The sequence below is a fragment of the Pecten maximus genome, chromosome 10, assembly GCF_902652985.1.
Source record: "Pecten maximus chromosome 10, xPecMax1.1, whole genome shotgun sequence".
NCBI classification, from domain to species: domain Eukaryota; kingdom Metazoa; phylum Mollusca; class Bivalvia; order Pectinida; family Pectinidae; genus Pecten; species Pecten maximus.
Window position 1 is genome coordinate 43706926 of NC_047024.1, and position 8320 is coordinate 43715245.

The following is an 8320-nucleotide window of genomic DNA, read 5'->3' on the forward strand; positions in this document are numbered from 1 at the left end:
TGTCTAGAAATTGTGCATTCATCAACTGATTGTTCCCAGCATGTTCATCAAGATATCCGTATCATTGTAACGAGACTTGAACGAGATTAACATAACCTCTTAAAGGTCGTAGCATGTCTGCATGTACTGAAGCACGTGCATGTAAAACAAGGCCCTAAGATACGCGTGCATTTGCCATTTTGCATGTCCACACCTGGTACAGGCACGTGAAATCCAGCATTCTCTATCAACATCAGATGCAAGTCAATATTGTTTAATTGATATTTACATATGATTCCGTTGTTGTCATGTGCTTTTAAAGTTAGATTTTATATTCAAATAAATGAAGTAGAAATATCGTTTTCAATTCCGATCATTTCTTTAATCGTTTTTAGCGGTATGATGCACAAACATTAAAATAATTGATATTTTAAAAGATGATCGTTTTTTTTTCTTAAACGACAGCATCAAAGTGCCAACTTGGACGACATTTGACAACCTTGCCTATTCAACTTTTAAAAGACATGTTTCCTTTTTATTTGAAACGAATCTATTCTTAATGTCATAGCATTTGAATAAAACCATGGATGTGAAAAAGTAATGCGTTTTAAATCATTTTTCAATAAAGAAGATCAAAGTGTGGCGTCTTTAATCCAGCCTTTGTCTGTTTGTGGACGTATGCAGACCACCATACGCTATGTGTTGGCGGTCCATGGACTGATTTCGATGGTATCCCGTCAATAAAACATCACACCCTAACGTCCTCAGTGTGAGGGCAGCGGGTCGTGTAACAACATAAGGATCTACTTTCGCTTTCTACAGACCCATTAGAACGCGTATGCTTGTGAGTTTGTCACGCGTAAAATGGTCTCTCACGACAAAATCTTCATTTTGGACCTACGTCAAGTTCAAATAGTTGAAGGTATGTTTGGCTTCAAACATTCAGATGTTATGTTTGTGATAACGACAATACAATTGATGATTTAATTAATTAACACAACGAGTGTTACAAGAACCGATGTTGCATTCAAGAGTCAAGAGATGGTGAATAAAAAAGAAATAAAAAAAAAAGAGTGACTTAAGATTGATCAAAGGTATTGGCAAACACTTGTAACAACTTTGATACCAAGTAGACGGAAATGCTTCATGAGAGAGAATTGTCCTTTATAGCGATATCTATACACTATATATGAGAGAGAATTGTCCTTATAGCGATATCTATACACTATATATGAGAGAGAATTGTCCTTATGGCGATTTCTATACACCACACACGAGAGAGAATTGTCCTGATGGCGATTTCGATACACTATACATGAAATAGAATTGTCCTTATGGCGATTTCGATACACTATATATGAGAGAGAATTGTCCTTATGGCGATTTCGATACACTATATATGAGAGAGAATTGTCCTTATGGCGGTTTCGATACACTATACATGAGAGAGAATTGTCCTGATGGCGATTTCTATACACTATACATGAGAGAGAATTGTCCTGATGGCGATTTCGATACGCTACACACGAGAGAGAATTGTCCTGATGGCGATTTCGATACGCTACACACGAGAGAGAATTGTCCTTATGGCGATTTCGATACACTATACACGAGAGAGAATTGTCATGATGGCGATTTCGATACGCTACACACGAGAGAGAATTGTCCTTATGGCGATTTCGATACACTATACATGAAATAGAATTGTCATTATGGCGATTTCGATACACTATACATGAAATAGAATTGTCCTTATGGCGATTTCGATACGCTACACACGAGAGAGAATTGTCCTGATGGCGATTTCGATACACTATACATGAGAGAGAATTGTCCAGATTGCGATTTCGATACGCTACACACGAGAGAGAATTGTCTTTATGGCGATTTCGATACACTACACACGAGAGAGAATTGTCCTGATGGCGATTTCGATACGCTACACACGAGAGAGAATTGTCCTGATGGCTATTTCGATACACTATACATGAGAGAGAATTGTCCTGATGGCAATTTCGAAACGCTACACACGAGAGAGAATTGCCATTATGGCGATTTCGATACACTATACACGAGAGAGAATTGTCATTATGGCGATTTCGATACACTATACATGAAATAGAATTGTCATTATGGCGATTTTGATACACTATACACGAGAGAGAATTGTCCTGATGGCGATTTCGATACACTATACACGAGAGAGAATTGTCCTTATGGCGATTTCGATACACTATACACGAGAGAGAATTGTCATTATGGCGATTTCGATACGCTACACACGAGAGAGAATTGTCCTTATGGCGATTTCGATACACTATACATGAAATAGAATTGTCATTATGGCGATTTCGATACGCTACACACGAGAGAGAATTGTCCTTATGGCGATTTCGATACACTATACATGAAATAGAATTGTCCTGATGGCGATTTCGATACACTATACATGAAATAGAATTGTCCTTATGGCGATTTCGATACGCTACACACGAGAGAGAATTGTCCTGATGGCGATTTCGATACACTATACATGAGAGAGAATTGTCCTGATGGCGATTTCGATACACTATACATGAGAGAGAATTGTCCTGATGGCGATTTCGATACACTATATATGAGAGAGAATTGTCCTGATGGCGATTTCGATACACTACACACGAGAGAGAATTGTCCTTATGGCGATTTCGATACACTATACACGAGAGAGAATTGTCCTGATGGCGATTTCGATACACTACACACGAGAGAGAATTGTCCTTATGGCGATTTCGATACACTATACACGGGAGAGAATTGTCATTATGGCGATTTCGATACGCTACACACGAGAGAGAATTGTCCTTATGGCGATTTCGATACACTATACACGAGAGAGAATTGTCCTTATGGCGATATCGATACACTATACATGAAATAGAATTGTCCTTATGGCGATTTCGATACACTATACACGAGAGAGAATTGTCCTTATGACGATATCTATACACTATACACGAGAGAGAATTGTCCTTATGGCGATTTCGATACACTATACATGACATAGAATTGTCCTTATGACGATTTCGATACACTATACATGACATAGAATTGTCCTTATGGCGATTTCGATACACTATACATGAAATAGAATTGTCCTGATGGCGATTTCGATACACTACACACGAGAGAGAATTGTCCTGATGGCGATTTCGATACACTATACACGAGAGAGAATTGTCCTGATGGCGATTTCGATACACTATACACGAGAGAGAATTGTCCTGATGGCGATTTCAAAACACTATACACGAGAGAGAATTGTCCTGATGGCGATTTCGATACACTATACACGAGAGAGAATTGTCCTGATGGCGATTTCAAAACACTATACATGAGCGTGAATTGTCCTCATGGCGATTTCGATACACTACACACGAGAGAGGATTGTCCTTATGGCGATTTCGATACACTATACATGAAATAGAATTGTCCTTATGGCGATTTCAATACACTACACACGAGAGAGAATTGTCCTCATGGCGATTTCGATACACTACACACGAGAGAGAATTGTCCTGATGGCGATTTCGATACACTATACACGAGAGAGAATTGTCCTCATGGCGATTTCGATACACTACACACGAGAGAGAATTGTCCTGATGGCGATTTCTATACACTATACATGAAATAGAATTGTCCTCATGGCGATTGCAATACACTACACACGAGAGAGAATTGTCCTCATGGCGATTTCGATACACTACACACGAGAGAGAATTGTCCTGATGGCGATTTCGATACACTATACATGAAATAGAATTGTCCTGATGGCGATTTCGATACACTACACACGAGAGAGAATTGTCCTGATGGCGATTTCGATACACTATACATGACATAGAATTGTTCTGATGGCGATTTCGATACACTACACACGAGAGAGAATTGTCCTGATGGCGATTTCGATACACTATACATGACATAGAATTGTTCTGATGGCGATTTCGATACACTACACACGAGAGAGAATTGTCCTGATGGCGATTTCGATACACTACACACGAGAGAGAATTGTCCTCATGGCGATTTCGATACACTACACACGAGAGAGAATTGTCCTCATGGCGATTTCGATACACTACACACGAGAGAGAATTGTCCTCATGGCGATTTCGATACACTACACACGAGAGAGAATTGTCCTGATGGCGATTTCGATACACTATACATGAAATAGAATTGTCCTGATGGCGATTTCGATACACTACACACGAGAGAGAATTGTCCTGATGGCGATTTCGATACACTATACATGACATAGAATTGTTCTGATGGCGATTTCGATACACTACACACGAGAGAGAATTGTCCTGATGGCAATTTCGATACACTATAAATGAGAGAGAATTGTCCTGATGGCGATTTCGATACGCTACACACGAGAGAGAATTGTCATTATGGCGATTTCGATACACTATACATCAGAGAGGATTGTCCTGATGGCGATTTCGATACATTATACATGACATAGAATTGTCCTTATGGCGATTTCGATACACTATACATGACATAGAATTGTCCTTATGGCGATTTCGATACACTATACATGACATAGAATTGTCCTTATGGCGATTTCTATACACTATACATGACATAGAATTGTCCTGATGACGATTTCGATACACTACACACGAGAGAGAATTGTCCTTATGGCGATTTCGATACACTATACATGACATAGAATTGTCCTTATGGCGATTTCGATACACTACACACGAGAGAGAATTGTCCTGATGACGATTTCGATACGCTACACACGAGAGAGAATTGTCCTGATGACGATTTCGATACGCTGTCAATCGAAACAGTAAACGCCGATTGATTTCTGTTTTTACTAACCTTTTCATAACTTATATGAGTTTTATCTATAAATCTCTGTTCGCTAGTATTGTCGCATCAGACATTTTGAATCAAAAGCGCGGAAGAGATTCGAAACCACATGTCACCTACTCAACTTCTCATTTCATTTCATCGCATCAAGATCTGATTAGTCCGGAAGACTTGAACTAAAGGTTCAAATAAATCATTATTTTTGCATATCGCCACGACTTACCATTTATTTTAATAGTTTATTACTGTCTGTCTTTTTCTGCAATGAGATTTCTATTCAGCTGGTGGATAGTCGGATATCTTGTGGTTGGTGGACAAACAATTCCCGGCGTTGGTGGTTATATTGTAGTTGGTGGACAAACATTTCCCGACGTTGGCGGTTATATTGTAGTTGGTGGACAAACAATTCCCAACGTTGTCGGATATCTTGTAGTTGGTGGACAAACCGTTCCCGATGATGGCGGTTATCTTGTAGTTGGTGGACAAACAATCCCCGATGATGGCGGTTATCTTGTAGTTGGTGGACAAACCATTCCCAACGTTGTCGGATATCTTGTACTTGGTGGACAAACCGTTCCCGATGATTGCGGTTATCTTGTAGTTGGTGGACAAACATTTCCCGACGTTAGCGGTTATCTTGTAATTGGTTGACAAACAATCCCCGATGATGGCGGTTATCTTGTAGTTGGTGGACAAACAATTCCCGGCGTTGTCGGATATCTTGTACTTGGTGGACAAACAATTCCCAACGTTGTCGGATATCTTGTAGTTGGTGGACAAACCATTCCCGATTATGGCGGTTATCTTGTAGTTGATGGACAAACATTTCCCGGCGTTAGCGGTTATCTTGTAGTTGATGGACAAACATTTCCCGACGTTGGAGGTTATCTTGTAATTGGTGGACAAACAATCCCCGATGATGGCGGTTATCTTGTAGTTGGTGGACAAACAATTCCCGGCGTTGTCGGATATCTTGTAGTTGGTGGACAAACAATTCCCAACGTTGTCGGATATCTTGTAGTTGGTGGACAAACCATTCCCGATGATGGCAGTTATCTTGTAGTGGGTGGACAAACCATTCCCGGCGTTGGTGGTTATCTTGTAGTTGGTGGACAAACCATTCCCGATGATGGCGGTTATCTTGTAGTTGGTGGACAAACAATTCCCGACGTTGTCGGATATCTTGTAGTTGGTGGACAAACAATTCCCAACGTTGTCGGATATCTTGTAGTTGGTGGACAAACCATTCCCGATGATGGCGGTTATCTTGTAGTTGATGGACAAACATTTCCCGGCGTTAGCGGTTATCTTGTAGTTGGTGGACAAACAATCCCCGATGATGGCGGTTATCTTGTAGTTGGTGGACAAACAATCCCCGATGATGGCGGTTATCTTGTAGTTGGTGGACAAACCATTCCCAACGTTGTCGGATATCTTGTACTTGGTGGACAAACCGTTCCCGATGATTGCGGTTATCTTGTAGTTGGTGGACAAACATTTCCCGACGTTGGTGGACAAACAATCCCCTATGATGGCGGTTATCTTGTAGTGGGTGGACAAACCATTCCCGATGATGGCGGTTATCTTGTAGTTGGTGGACAAACATTTCCCGGCGTTGGTGGTTATCTTGTAGTTGGTGGACAAACATTTCCCAACGTTGTCGGATATCTTGTAGTTGGTGGACAAACCATTCCCGATGATGGCGGTTATCTTGTAGTTGATGGACAAACATTTCCCGGCGTTAGCGGTTATCTTGTAGTTGGTGGACAAACATTTCCCGATGATGGTGGTTATCTTGTAGTTGGTGGACAAACAATTCCCGGCGTTGGTGGTTATCTTGTAGTGGGTGGACAAACATTTCCCGGCGTTAGCGGTTATCTTGTAGTTGGTGGACAAACATTTCCCGGCGTTAGCGGTTATCTTGTAGTTGGTGGACAAACATTTCCCGACGTTCGCGGTTATCTTGTAGTTGGCGGATAATAATGTATAAATCATCTTAATAATTGACTTTCTGATTATTTTATCTTATCTGATTAATTGATTTTACATGGATTTTAACGGTGTGTGTGTCATTAACATTTTTTGTGGGGGGGGGGGGGGGGGGGGGGGGGAGGGTGTTAATCTTCAGAATGAATTTGACATATTGTTATCGAGAAAGTAGTATACTCCTATTTGTCTGAACACATGGTCATATACTGCGTGTATTTTAACTATTTTTTTAATTGTCTTCGCATAAATGTTTTTTTTTTTTTTTTTTTTTTTTTTTATTGTAATCGGAGAACTATTTAAGGAGAAAAATGTACTCTCAGCTGACAGAAATCTGATATATCTGTAAGTACTTATGCAAATCAATTTCAATTTCAATTTTTTATTAACCTTGAGCTTTACAGCTCATACCTCGATGGACGTTCCTCGGCGATCTTCAACACTGATTAGCGATTGTGTGGATAAAACCAAAAAAATATACTTTTCCAGGAAGACACTTTAAAAGTATAGGAACATGTGATGACCAGGTTCTTTTTCTGTTTGACACTATGTGAACAAAGGTAACGTTACGAGGGGTGATTAATATGTTGTGAGTCTCGTATTGAAGGAGGTACTCAAGGATGTTCTTTTTAAGTCCTACTATTCTAAGTCTATATAGGGCCTTGTACCAAAGGACTGGTCTCATTTGATTAGTTTATATCAACAAGGTAGCCCTCGAAAGCAAATAAGACAAATGGACAAAATCAGTGAAAGAGCAGTGATCCAATATTTGCATAAAAATGTTTAAAACCTAAGAATATCCATCATGATATGGTAGCAACACTAGGGAAATATGTCCCTTCATATGCTACAGAAAAAAAAAGGTTGGTGGCGGAATTTAAGCGCGGCCGACAGAGCTCTGAGGATGACCCCCGTCCTGGAAGGCCTGTCAATGTAACAACCCCAGAAATGGTCAATAAAGTTCAGGATATTATTACTACTGAAAGGCGAGTCAAAGAAAGATATATATCCAGTAGAGTTGGCATTTCACAGGAAAGATTACATTCAATTCTGACCGAGGTTCTTGCAATGAGAAAGCTTTTGGCCCGATGGGTACCAAGACTTCTGACCGTTGGTCAGAAGCACACCAGGCGCCCATTATCCCGTGCTAATCATAACGTTTTGAGGAAGATCCTGCCAACTTTCTTCGGAGGTTTGTAACTATGGATGAAACATTATCTTGCACCATCAGACTTTCATCTATTTCCAAAACTGAAAAAAAGCTATTTCAGGCACCCACTTTCAGTCCGATGATGACGTCATACATGCAGTGGATGACTTTCTGGACAGCAAAGAAAAGGAGTTCTATAAAAGTGCCATTGCGGCCATTAAACACCGCTGGCAAACGTGTATAGATACTAAAGGGGATTATGTTGAAAATATTTTAATATGTCCGACAAAATTCAAATCCTTCAATATGATGAAGCTCACAACATATCAA